The sequence below is a fragment of the Passer domesticus genome, chromosome 8, assembly GCF_036417665.1.
Source record: "Passer domesticus isolate bPasDom1 chromosome 8, bPasDom1.hap1, whole genome shotgun sequence".
Taxonomy (NCBI): Eukaryota; Metazoa; Chordata; class Aves; order Passeriformes; family Passeridae; genus Passer; species Passer domesticus.
Genome location: NC_087481.1, coordinates 42,961,493 through 42,975,432, shown reverse-complemented (window position 1 = coordinate 42,975,432; position 13,940 = coordinate 42,961,493). Strand labels below are relative to the sequence as shown.

Below are 13,940 nucleotides of genomic sequence, written 5' to 3'. Positions count from 1 at the left end.
CACAACTTTCCAAAGTTTGTGAATATGTTATATCAAGCTGTTGTCTTCCTACTGGCAGCCAGTTGCTGCAAGATCTCCACCATTGTGTCTGGGCCCTTCTGTAGCCCTGAACTGATGGATGGAGTTGGTTTTGGAGCCCCATGTCCCCAGTACTTCCTCTGAATTCTGTGAGCAGTTTGTGGTTCCTATGAGTAATGAATAAGCATTGTTAATTGAGCAACACAAGAGAAGAAAATGATTGGTTTTCTTCAAGTTGCAAGTTATTTGTATTCTCTTAATGTTTCTAAGTCCTACTCTCCCATCGGATAGCCACGGAACTGGTAGCTGTGTTAGCATATTAAGTAATTTCTGCCCCAAAATCACTTACATTCTCCAGCCTTATATAAACTGGGGTACCTCTGGTATGTGATATGTACTGAGCAGCACTACTAACCCTTTAACCCTACAGATTTGCCTTCAGTATTTTTTCAGTTGCATCAATCAACATACTTAGATTTAATTTCTTTTCTAAATTATCTGTCAATCACATGCAACAGACAGAATACCCCATTTTTTTTCCTTTTGCTAGTTTCTTCTGTGAAAAAGTAAGTCCACCTAATCTCTGGAAGTCACTGCAGTGCAAATATAAAATCTAGTAAAATCAAAGGAGTCTTTTACATCAGGAAAACAAGACTTCTTCTCTGCTTCAGAACAGTAACAATACAATGAAGGAATTTTATAGACATAGTAAGGCAATGACTTGAATTGGTGAAATGTAGTTAATGAATGTTTATTCATTTGGATCATGGTATCTTAGGAAAAAAGATACCATGTTCAAAAGTGTTCATATAGGATGTGCCATAACGCGACACTGATTTGCAGTTGGCTGTCTTAGACCTGCAGAAATACAAATTTAAAAATACTACTTTGTCTAGCTAGACTGCCTTCAGTCAGGCAGTGAAATTTGGGAGATGAAGTTAATACAAAAATACCAATAGCTGGCAAAAGAAATCATTGAGTTTCATCCTGGTTTGTTATAATTGGTTTCTGAATGAAGTGCACTAGTTGTACTGTAAGCAATATGACTGAACCAGCACATTCTTAGGAACAGCTTATCATATATGTTAACATTTATGGCTCTTATGGGTGTGTCAGGTTTGGAGCAATTTATTCTTTCACAAATTGTGCTATTATAAAGAATAGTGGAATAACAAAGTTCACATGGAAGACTCACATATAGATTTATCTGGAGCATTAGTAGCAAAGGAACAGTGCCACTTTCTGCAATTACAGAAAGCTTGAATAAAGAGTGAATAATAACAGAAATGCAGAAATTAATCAAAATAAGAGTAATTGGAAGCACTAGATGATGGGGAGAAAAGAACATAAAAATATGGGGTGATAAGTCAATTTGTGTCCGTAAATGTGTTTTATTATTCTTACCTTTCTCTTTGTGTGTTTGTAATTTTCCATACTTTATGCTGAGACCCAGTAAGAACATTTCTTTTTTTAAACAGTAAAAATTTGAAGAGATGTTTTTATTCTAAGAAAAGAAAGGACTTTCAGTACACAGTTTGTGGTGTTTAAAGTCCCTAAAACCATGGGCTTGCCTTATTCCCAGGAGAACTCAAGCTTTCCCAGTTTCAGTAGTGTGCCTCCAGGAAATCGTTCAGAAGGACACATAATTAGCCCACACTCTTCCAGAGTGCACAGTGTAACTTGATGCAGTTAAACCAGAAGACAGTTTTCATCTTTTGACCCTGTGTCAAATGTGTCAGTTGAGTAGCTTACCTGAGATCTGTAAGACAACATAGGCCGTCAGATATTTTCCCATAGAAAGGAACATGCAGTAGGACACACACAAAACCACAATTTAAAAACTTACTTATTAAACTTTTAAAACTTACTTATTTTCAAAGTAACAGAAAAAGTGGCCATTCTAAGTGGCACAACTCAGTGTATTGAGATTCTGTTTCTTTTTGCCAGTCTGAAGTTCAAAGAAAAATGTTTGCCCTTGCTTAGGATGTATGAAAAGGACAGAAGTGGCTCTTTCACTTTAGGCACTAACAAGATATTGAGTTCTCTGGAAGGGTGAATGTGATACTGTCATTCCAATGCACATCCAAATGATAGTTCTGGGAGTGGTAAAATATTTAGTGTAGTGTCTATGTCTTGCATCCATTGACATGCAGAATAGTTGATGAAGCTCACAGTGAAATGGAATAACGTTGAATAACTCCTAGACAGAAATGCCCTGGTACCTGTGTGGGCTGGGGTGGTGGTGGTGGTTTGGTGGTGGTTTGTGTGTATCTCAGGGTGTTGTGGCTGTAGGGGGGACCTGTGTAACTGGTAGAAAAGGCACAGGCTGAAAACCGGAGTGACACTGTAAAACAGCCCTCATAGCTTAATTAAATAAAACCAATAATGCGATTTAAACTTCTTTGAGTTAAAATTACTTTAATAAGGGTGTTAATTACTAGAGGATTAACACTGCTTACATGTGATAATAGATCTGGTCAGTCAATAAAGGGTGAGAATAATGTTCGTTTAAGAAGCAAAAGAATCTAGCACAGGATTACTCCCTAGAAAGGGATAACATTTCAAAGTGGCAACTAAAATCAGGGGAAGGTGTTTTCAAATTGCAGGAGGCATTAGAGGCTGAATTTTGCCATCATTACTCAGCAAAAGTTCCATGTGTACTGGGATCTGTTGGAGCTAAAATATGAAGAGAATTATTGCAAATGACATATAAAATAATTTGTAATTACTCAGTCTTCCAGGGAAATCGTAAGAAATAATTTTTTAGATAAAACATTTAAAGAAAATACTGTCTGTAGGATTGAGGAGAAAATGCATAATCTAAAGGGAAAAAAACCCCATCTTCTAAAGAGAATATTTTCTTGAAGATGTATTTCTTAGGAAAGAAATTGTATTCAATTATTGCCTTCAAACAAAATGGGGTTTTTCCTAATGTGTTTGCAAACAACAGCCAGAGCAGAAAGATCTTTTACAAAAACCCAGTTTAAAAAAGGAAATTTCGAGGTATCCAGGTTGCAACTTGCTGGGCTTGGAAGTCTGTGTTAAACCAAGTACCTAGACAAGTTAACAAAACAAAACCAGGATTTTATATGTACTATAGTATTTCCTAAAATGTTTTGAGAGTTATTTGATAGATATAAATAGGGAAGTAAATGTTTTCTTGTAGCTGAAGAGGAAAGTGAAGGTTGTCCATGAAAGAATATGAGAATTTTTTCCTAGTGATTTTGGCTTTCCTTTTAACTTGTCTGTATTTACATTCCTGAGCTACTGGCTGCTGAATTCCTTGTCCAGAGGTTCTCAGGTCTAGCATAGCTTTCCCTAAGGGATGTAACTTCATCTGCTATAAAGGATGGTTATGCAGCCATACCCTGAGTGAACTACTTTGGAAGAAATAACTATCTGTTTACAGTAAACTTATGATGGCCACATCTGTAGGTATCTGTGCCTTATGGATTGCACTGGATTTTTGCTTCTGGATGCAAACAAAATTACTGGCTGTTTTGTGGCCTGTTATGTCTTGAATTCCAGTGGCTTTTCACGTATTCTAGCTCAGCACCCAAGATAAGCTGAGATAATTTATTGAGCAGTTGCTGTATTTGTATCTGCTTCCTGCAGAAGCGTTTCAGAGAGACACCTTGTGTATAAAATCCTAAGTGTTTTAATGGCTGCCTAAGAGAAGAATGTGGCATACTGTGGCTGTAATTTTTTTACTTAGATGTGCAGCTTTTGAGAAATGCACAGATGCTAAAAGAAACTCAACCAAAAGTTGTTAATTAAAAAATAATTACTCTGTTGTGTTGAACCAAACTATTTCCCCTTACCTGCTGTAGAACCTCAGGTTATCTCAGTGGAAATGATGTGATTCATAGTACACACTGTAGATCATGGACTTCTGCGGAGACTAATTGCTGCAGATTCAAGAGTGCTCATAAACCTTATAGACCTGTTGTATATCCTCCTGTTAAGTTGAATCAATCTCTGTAGCAATGTAATTTCAGCATGTTTCATAGATTTTTCTCTGGTGTTTTTTCCAAGTCAGAATATGACAAGAAATGAATAGAAAGTTGGGAGAGGGAAATGCCCCATTCACTGAATCCCTAGTTCCCAGCAGTGCCTGCATTGGTGGTGTCCTGGGTCTGTTCTTGAGCTGCAGCTTCACACAAAGAGCTGAAGTCTTCCCTTCCTCTGTGAGCACAAAGCTGATGCCATGGAGCTGTGCCACGCTCACTTGTCTTCCCATAGGCAGCAGTTTGCATTTGCATGTCAGGGCTGTGGATCTAAAGCTCCTTCCTACAATCCTAGAAGTAACTGGACTGAAGTTTAAGTTGTATTCCTGGGCAGACCGCTGCAGATGATTAGTTCTAGGGTACAGCAGCCTGACTGTCTAGGTTAGATATGTGTGTGTATACAAGGACAGTTTTGGGGTAGTTAAAACCAGCATTTGTCAGATGACTTCTTGTGGTGTGGTATACTTGTAAGACTGCAGGCATCTGCAGTTACTATTATGGATAGTGCTAAATATTAAATGTGGCAGATGGGACAAGAGTGTCCAATCCCCGAACACAGTATGGAAGTAGAAGTGAATGTGTTTTGTGTTTGAATTTTATTTAGTTACACCAAATTAGATTAATTTAAATTAGACCCACCTCTAACCAGACAAAGTGGTTAAAAATTAACTTTAGATTTTGAACTTTTTAATGACATTTTTTCCAGGAAGGATTGAGACAAATGATACAGTTTTAATCCCTGAGAAGCTTACTTGAGGATAGTGTGCCTCATCATATGCTATTTATGGCATTATTTTGTACATAAGTGAATAGTTTAAAGTAACTTGTTGTGAGTCTAGTGCAATTAAAAAAGAAGTGCCTATAGAAAATTAAAGATCAAATAAACTAAACTATAAAACTTCTTTTTGATAGATGTCAGTATTTGAATACTACTGGTAAACCTGTGTTTAAAAAACAACCAGAAGCCAAGTGAAAATGCCCGCTGAGTTTTACCTCTGCTATATTAAATGCTTCGTAATTTGAACAGTTGAAATTGTGTTTTCAAAGTCTCGTTCAGGTGAGAGGCAGATGGCCTGTTTTGGGGGGCTGCACTTGCCACCCCTGTGTGCTGTTTGAGCCTGTACACCTCTGTGTCAGGAGCTCAAAACCAGAAAAAATGGTGAATAACCTGACCATTGCATAATACACAATTTTTAATCCACACAAATTTTGCCATTGACATAGTTTTATGCTTTGTCTAAAGGGACTTTGTGTACGGACTAACACGCTTGACAGGAGCAATTTGGCCAGAGCCCGTGCCCTCTGGAGCCTGACTGTCTGCCAGGCTCCTGCTTTTCAAACTCTCCTCTTCTTCTAGACTCACAAGATGGTTCTTTTGCTACTAGTCCAGCTTATTCTTTAATGATGAAGAACAACACACTCCATAATAAACATTTTCACTGTAATTAAACAAATCTTCTTTGAAGAGGTATTACTTGTTGCTGTACTGGGCGTTTCATAGGGCCCAGCTATTTATATTTGTCTCAGAAACTACTTTTCTGTGTCTTCAGATGTTACATCTTGGGCTGCTTGAAGTTTTAATGGGATTTGTAAAAATTATACGTTGTGAGTGTTTTTCTGGTTATGGTAACAGCAACAAGCTTGTTCACGTGGCTTCAACAGCAAGTATTCTATTTTGTAGGCAGGCCTAAGTTCATTTGAAGTGCCAAAGAATAAAAAAAAATCATGAATGTAACAAGACCAGGCATTTCTCAAAGTATACCACAAGGTCCAGATTTTAGGAAAGAATTCTGTCCTTTGCAAGGATTTTTTTTTTATAAAAGATATATGAACACAAATAACTTCTGTTTTCTCTTAGCATAGCAACAAATCCCAATGGTTCAGCTGTCATAACATTATACATTGTACATTTATGAATGTGTTGAAGATTGTATCCCAACATTCAAGACAGTGACAGATACAATTTCACTTAAGAATTTGAAACAGATGGTAGCATTTAAATACAAAATTAGTTCATTCTTGTGAACATTTAAATGTCCCAAATTTAGACACAATTTCTAAATGTATGGTGCTTAAAAGAAAAAGGCAGGTTTTAATGCAGTGGCTTAAAAACTGAAAGACACTGCCTTTCTAACACAGACTATCCTTCCTTTGAAAATCCAGGGCTCAGTTTTCAAAGCATTGTCTAGGAATTTAGCCTGCGACCCCCATTGACACTAATGGGAATTGCATAGCTAAGTCCCTATAACATCACTTTGAAAATCCATTTGTTGTACCAATTCAGAAAAATAGCATAAACTACAGGGAGACATTCACAGATCAAGAGAGCAATGTACACTTTGAAATACAAGACGGATGTGCGTTATTCCAGTTATGTGATCAGTAGAGGGGATTCTGAAATTCACCACATTCACAAAATAAGTCACCAGGTCTAAATAAAACAAAATATTTTGGCAAGTGGCAGGCAGACTTGCTAACCAGGCTAACAAGATGTTTGTCAGCAGTAATGAACACCTACTGATTAAGTGATAATTGTGTTTGGTTGGTATGGTGTTATTCTACAGTTAGCAAACTCTCTTTTTTTCTTTCAAGCTGGACTTAGGTATCTACATTTTAAATGGCTCTGTTGTTCCTTTGCAACCAAGAAGTGTTCAGAGTAAACAAGACTTGTCTTTGTCCAGTTTTGATTCTGATCCTGGTCCTTTATGTTTTGTTTTCCAGTTTAGTAAGTGCTCTCATGCTTTAATTAACAGGAGCATAACTTGGTGAATAATGATGATATTATCTTCATGGTCATGCTGACAGTTTTTGTTGGAAATAAGTGTATACCTGTGTAACATATGTTCATGTATACTTGTGCATGAAACCTAAGCAAAGATTTAAAAAGTGGTGTTGTTGTTGTTGTTGTGTAGCTGTGTTACTGCAGTGCCTACGAGTCCCAGTCATGGACCATGGCCCCATTATGCTGGGCAGAATATAAATAAGTGTTTTAACAAAAGAAAGACAGTGCTGCCTCAGAGTTCCCAAAGCAATGAGATTATAGCTCCTCTGAAAGGTTAACGTTATGTCAGAGATTATGAAACAGCAGCAATTCTGGTTGACAGGCCTCCTTTTGGGTCCTGAAACCCATTTGTCCTTCTTAAAACAAGGCAGGGTGGGTTGTACAGTGTGAGCTCCTTGGAGTAGGAAATGTTGAGCCCTGGAACATTTGTGAGTGGCTTTTGTGAGTCTACTGTGTTTAAAATTAAAAACTCACCTTCATGTTTGGTGCTTGTTAGCTCCAAAGCCTAATAAAAGTAGAAATAATTGAAATATTAATGTGTTTATTCTGTCTTTATCTTAGGGACTGAAATGATACATAGATAGCAATAGTATTTTTTTTTTCCCCTAGACCAAAAGCCATGCGTCCTCAAGGAAAAAATTGTAATGTTACTTCTGTATTCTTTCCTAAGAAAAGATTGGGTGTAGCTTGCAGTTGTATATGCTTGGCACTATTCATTTCCCAGAAGAGTTCACTGTATTCTAGGCTTTGGGTTTTTTTAATTAAAGAGGTCAAAATCCATTATATCAAAATTTCAAAGAATTTGCCAATTAGCTGTAGTCTGTGATGCCCAGCAGGTGGCTTTTATACTATTAAAGGGAGATTGTTTCCATCTCTGATCAAAGCGAAAGCAAAACAAAAGAAAATATAGAATATTTTGCTGTACACAGTGCAAACCACATGCTGTGTAAATTATGTGAAAACTGTACATGAGAGACTGTTCAGTCATCCCACTTCAAGAAAAGGTTCTGTATATTTTCACACTGGTCCTCACGAGGATTTCAATGGTAATGTCTAAGTCTGTTTAGTTTACTGATTAGCTGAGAAGGTTAGACAGCTTGCTATTTCCTAAAATGAAGACTGTAGAGTTTTTCTAATTTAAAAGTAAAAGTAAAAATGCACAATAAAGTAGATAATTAATTTACTAGAAATGAAATTAGAAAAAGCTGAGTGTGCTGGAATGCTTAAGATGCAAAAAAAAATTCCAATTTGCACTTTTCAATGAATCTAAACTTCCCCGATTTTTGCCAACTTAAAAGAATGTTTGTGACCTTTTGACCCTTTTGTTATCCCTTACTCAGAAAGGCCTTTATTCTGTAAGACTTAGGTATAAAAAAATAAAAAGAGCATTAATGGCGTAACAGTCCTTTCTGATCACCCTGTGTAAGATGTTTATGCAAAGTGTCAATAGAAGCAATTGGCCTAACAGTGTGACAACCTGCTTTGCTTGGAAATGGGCTAATCTCCTGTTTGGGTTATCCAGAGGTCAGGTAAGGATTTCTTTTTTCGCACTCCCCGTAGCGCATGGGTACATAACCTGCAAACACTACAGGGCAGAAATCAGAAGCAATTGAGCCCAAGGATGCCACAAAGCATTTTTAGTTAATCCTGACCTGTTTGCTTTGCCTGATTTTTTTTCCCCTCTGCCTTCTTTTAGTTTTTCTGTTCTTGGTCCCATCCCAGAGAGTCTGTTTGAGCGTATAACGCATAATGATGATGACAGGGACTCTACCAATTTCATTATCTGCTGCTTCACTGTGTTGGTTTTTCCATTTTTTTTTTTCCAAACAGGCATCATCCCACTCTTTTTTGAAGTTCACGTGGAAACCTACTTTAAATCTCAGTTTTTGAGGGCTGCCCCCTTTGCCCTGTCACAGCAGGCTGGAACTCAATAAGAGCTCAGGCAAGCGTAGCGGGCCGGGCAATGGGCCTTGGCGGGCTGCACGCTGTGAACTCCTGCCTCACTGAATCAGCTTCTGTGTGTTTTTATAACTGCCTTTTTTTTCCCTGTTAATTATGCCCCAAGGCTGTGGAAAGACAGCATTTATCTGTTTCAACAGACTAAGCAGCAAGTGTTCTGACATGTTTATCAGGCAAATTGTACCTGACAAAAGGTAATTACACATGCAATCAAGTCCAGAAGTAACTGGGTGATTAGGGGTTAATAAACTGTTTAGCATAAGAAATATTCAGCTTGTGAGCAAGGAGAGTGGGCCAGAACTGACATAACTGACAGTGATATATTAAAAGAATTACTTTTCATTGGTTGGAATATTTGACTTTACTGAAAGGTAAGTAGGAAATTCAGTGTACAACTCAAGTTTTATCTCCAGCTCCTGAATCACTGGTGCCATTTGTACAACCAAAGCTATTTGCTGATGCTCATGCTGCTTCAGAAGATATTGCAGCTTGTACCGTTCCAACTTGCATTAAGCTACCTTTATAATGTACAATTAGGATTTTTGTAGTATAACCAGCACCGGGTCTAATGGACACTGCCCCCATTTCCATCTGCAAAGCTCATGTCCCCTCCCTCTGTCTGTTGCTGTGCTCACTCTGTGCATAGCTATTTCCCAAAGTTGCGTTCTCTTCCAAGATTATTCCTGACAGTTGCCCAAAAGTAAAAAGGAAAGGGCATCTGTATGATATCTGAGGATGTGACAAGAGGCTCAAATGTCATTGAAAGGGCCGGATGGTCGATTCCAGCAGTTCCCAGTGCACAGAATTCTCACGTAATTACAAGATGGCCTAAATACAGGACTATGGCTGAGCTGCTCTGAACTTTAGGTAATACAATACAAAAGCTTTAGTGAGCAATGATAAAGAGTAATTTCTATTCAAACACGGCCATATCACCTAGATACTGGGAAAACGCTAGAGTACTAACTTTGAAGAATAGGCACAAGTACCCTATTTGAAATCAGAATTCTGTCCCTAAAAGTTTAAGATCTTTTCCTCTCATAGCATCAATATTATAATTTTTTGTCTTAACTGATCCTGTTAGCTAACAAGGTCTTACAGTAGGAGCTCTTTTAACCAAAACATAGTTTAGTATCTTTTAAAATAAGTCTTCCAATTAAAAATAGCAGTGTTACCTGTATAATGTGAGAAATTACTACAAACTTTTGTTTATGTGTAAGTACACATAAACATCTTTTCTTCTCCAAGTGATGTTTATTTCTACAAAGAGACCTAATGTTAGACATAAAAGGCATCTAGAAAATACCTACACATGAAGGGAAAATTACAAAATCAAAGCAGTGTAGAGCATAATTCAAAATAAAAGTGCAGTACAGCAACCAGAGGCTTAAGTTACCTATAACGTTACAAGTATATATGTGACTAATAATGTAATGGTTTGGGAAAGCAACGCTGTTGCATGTACAGTAGAACAAAGTGCTGCTCTCTGATCATCAGCCCTGATGGTTCCAAGATGTTGGATGAAGGTTCCCCTTATATCACACTTTTAGAAGAAGCAAAATGCTCTAGATAAGGTGGAAGTGAAGACTGTATCTTGTAAATGTAAGTGGACAATATATAGGATGTTCTGTTGGTGTGCAGGAAAGGCTAAAGCTTGTTCCTTTTTTTTTCTTGGGGTTTTTTTTTTCTTTTCTTTTTTTTTTTTTCCCACAATGACTCAGACACACATACATCTCTGCAAATTGTTCTTAGTCAGAAGGGAATAATTGCTCCTCGGGAAGCATATTCTGCTTCATTATAAAATACTCGGGTATAGTATTGCCTGTCTGAGCTTATTCTTATTTTTCATGGTTATTATGGGATGAAGAACACAGCAGTGCCATTGTTCTTGGGTAGCAGAGTACATATATTTAGTTTATTCGGTGCTTCACAGTGTTTTGGCTGCAAGATAAGCTGGTTCTGACTGAGCATTGACTGCCTTGGGTGGCTCCTTACATGGGGCTGAGACTGCCTTTCTGAGTTTCTCAGTTCTGAGGTTTTTTCCACACATGTTAACTTAGGAAAGATGGATGTGCAAAATAAACATTTTTCCTCTTGTAATTTCAAGGCAAGTTGTGCACGGTCTAACCTTAAAGGAGTTGCAGCCAGTAGCACGGGTATGATGTGATAAACTCTGTGGCCTTTGACTGATTTTTGAAGCTGGGAAATGCTTATTGCCAGGACCTGCTGTTTGCCCATATTTATCTTTTGACAGTGTGTGCCAGTGTGGGGCATTCCTTGTTAGACAATTCATATCATTTTCAGTTATTGTCTCAGCAATAGTGAAAGCTTTAATAAATAAAATAGTAGTAGGGAAATGTTGCTTTAACTTGGCCTTGATTTGATCCTAGATGCTGCAGTAGAAACTACTGTCACAGAACCAGCAAACTGTCTTGTGCTTCATGTGCATCACATGTCTCTGGTCAAGACAGTCCCACTTTTTCTATATCAGGGAGAAAAATTAAAATTATTAATTTAAATAGGGCACGCATTGGTGTAGCAAAAGATGGTGTAAATCAGAAAGGAACAGAGCAGCAGAAATGAAAACAGATTGGTAAATTAACACCTCTACATTGTTGCTGGAGTGAAGGTGAATTCGGTGTTGTGTTGTGCTCAAGTGAAACTTTGTGTGAATGGATTGAAGTTATTTCCCACCACCCGTGTGGTGGTCCTGGGCCAGAGTGTGCTTTCTGCTAGGCTGTCCTCTCTGCCACTGGCTGCTGGGCAACCTGCTCCCCTCACAGAGCGCCTGCATTGGGCTGTGCAGCCACCAAGCCTGGGTGCCAGGGCAGATGCAGGTGATGGGAATGGCCAGGACACAGATCCCAAGAGCTGCACACCAGGCAGCTCTTCCCCACCCCACAGCATGCAGTACTTGCTGTCCAAGCCCACTGCATACAGCACTATGCCACAGTGCAGAACTGCGGCTGTGAGTGGGACAAAATGCACAATGCATGATCGTGCACAGCAGCAGTCTGGTCTCCAGCAGTGTCTGCAGCTCCCTGCCACATTTAATCCAAATCCAGGGCATGATTGTCACACTGCAGCCCCTGAACAGATTCACAGAAGGAGGGAAGGGGTCTGTGACTGAGTGGCATGTGTCATTTGATTGCATGTCTGAGCCTTTGAGCAACATGCCACATGTCATGACAGCTGCTTGAATTTAAGAGGTGTATTAGCATGAGTTTGGTTGTGTGCAGCTCCTTGACCATGCATAGAGCAGGGAAGGAGCTCTGCGTGCATCACCCTTGTCAGTAGTGTCTCTTTGGGTGTTCATTCTTTAGTGCCAGGACTGTCTTGGAGTGCACAGAATATGTTTCATGTTCTGTGTGACATTTTTTTACATCATGTTGAAAAACAACAGGCTTCATGGTCTGTTTAGAGCCCTACTTGCTTACCTGTGTTTGGCCAGGTGACAAATGAGGTGTAATCTTCCAGTCATCACTATCACGGAGATTTCCCAGAGCCATGACACAATCAGTTGAGTCAACCATTGAAAGCATTGTATGAAACTCACTCATGCAGCTTTGTCAGGGAAGTTTCTTTGAACGTGTCAGCACTGTAATTGTGTCAGTCATCAATGGCTTTGGGCTGCACATTGCTAGCAGAATACCTTTAGATACCTTTCACCCAGATGAGCTTCAGGGTTGTTTAAGATTTATCCAGAATCCTCGATTTCAATGGTGCAGTAGGGATGAGAAATGAAATCTTGCACTTCATACTCACTGAATACAACTGCAGGAACATTGGTCTATCCTTAAGGCCCATGTCGAGCCCATGACAAGTAGCACTGTAATTAGCAGTAAGTTATTAATCACCACATTATATACTTTGTGTTCCTGTCAGCTTTATCCTCAGCTCTTGTCTTGTGCATCTGCCTGTCCTATCTTTCCACTCTTTCGGTTGTGCTTTAAAACACCTCTGTGAGGACTGGGCACCATGAACTGTGTAACACAAGTAATAACAAGTGATGAGTAACATGCACTAGCAACTGAGGCTGTGAGTTTCCCAACTGAGTTATCAAGCCTTCCCAAGTCTGTTTGCGTGGTGACTGAAGTATGTTCTCAGCAACTTAGTACGATTGGTGGTGTCCATCTTGAGAAAGGGCTTTGTGGGAAAGAACTGTTTGAATTTGACCTTGGTGGTTATCATGGATATCTAGTCAGCAGAGAGTGAAATTGCCTCCTTGGGTTTTAGATCCTTTCACCCTTGTGAGATAGTTAAATGTAAAATGTAAGTGTCGCTGAGGTTTATAAGGGTCCCTAAAGGTCTTTGGGATGACAGAGCAGTAGGTGTGTCAGAGGTCCATTATAATGCCAGGAAATGTTGCTGTCCTAAAAGATTACACTACAAATAAGGAAGAAGTAATTAATGAGAAAATTATGTGTTTAAATTAGACACTATATTTGAAAGTAACATAAGAAAGTGGTTTGGAAGTGGAAAAATTTGCAGAAGAGAGGCATAGAAATTTGAAGCTCTGGATGTATGCTTTTATTCTGTAAATGAATTGGTGTTATGATTTTGGGCATGAGCATTACTGGAGTCCTCTGACAGTTTGTCAGGCTGAGAAGTTTGAGTAAGGCAAGGTTTTCTGGGGTGCAGCCCTCTTCTTAGTGTAGCCTGAGAAGTCAGAGGAGTGGGCTCCTGCTGCACCTCTGCCTGTGGGAGCAGAGGCTGCTACTGCTGTGTCCCAGCTCTAACAGCTCTGGTCAGGCTTAGCAGAAGCAAATGTTTGAAGTTAACGGTTCTTCCTTGAAATACCAAAATGATGTGACTTGCAGTAGTCTGTTACATTTTTTCAAGTGGTTTTGTTACACAAAATCCTGTTCCAGCCCACCTTTCCAGCATTACTGATTCAGCAGGTCTCCAGGCAAGCAGGGCTCTAGGTTACAGGGAGGACCCAGCTCAGCAGAGCAGCCACGGGCACTGCGCGCTGGGGCGAAGTGTTGTTAATGGTTCCCAAGGCTTTTTTTAACAGTAGGTTTGGCTAAGACAGGACAGCCTGAGAACAAGCCCTTGTTAGCCCTCAGCAGCAGGACAAGGCCAGGCACCAGACGCAGGGGGAAGCTGGGGCGCCCCGCCATTGACGTCAATGGCAGTGGGGCCCACTGGCCCGCAGGTAGCCGTGGGAAAGG

General features: G+C 39.3%; 1 protein-coding gene across 6 annotated transcripts in view; it reads left to right on the top strand.

The window, feature by feature from the left end:
• Positions 1 to 13,940, top strand: part of EXOC6 (exocyst complex component 6) — an 87,218-nt gene that overhangs the window by 70,536 nt on the left and 2,742 nt on the right. The window lies entirely within an intron of this gene.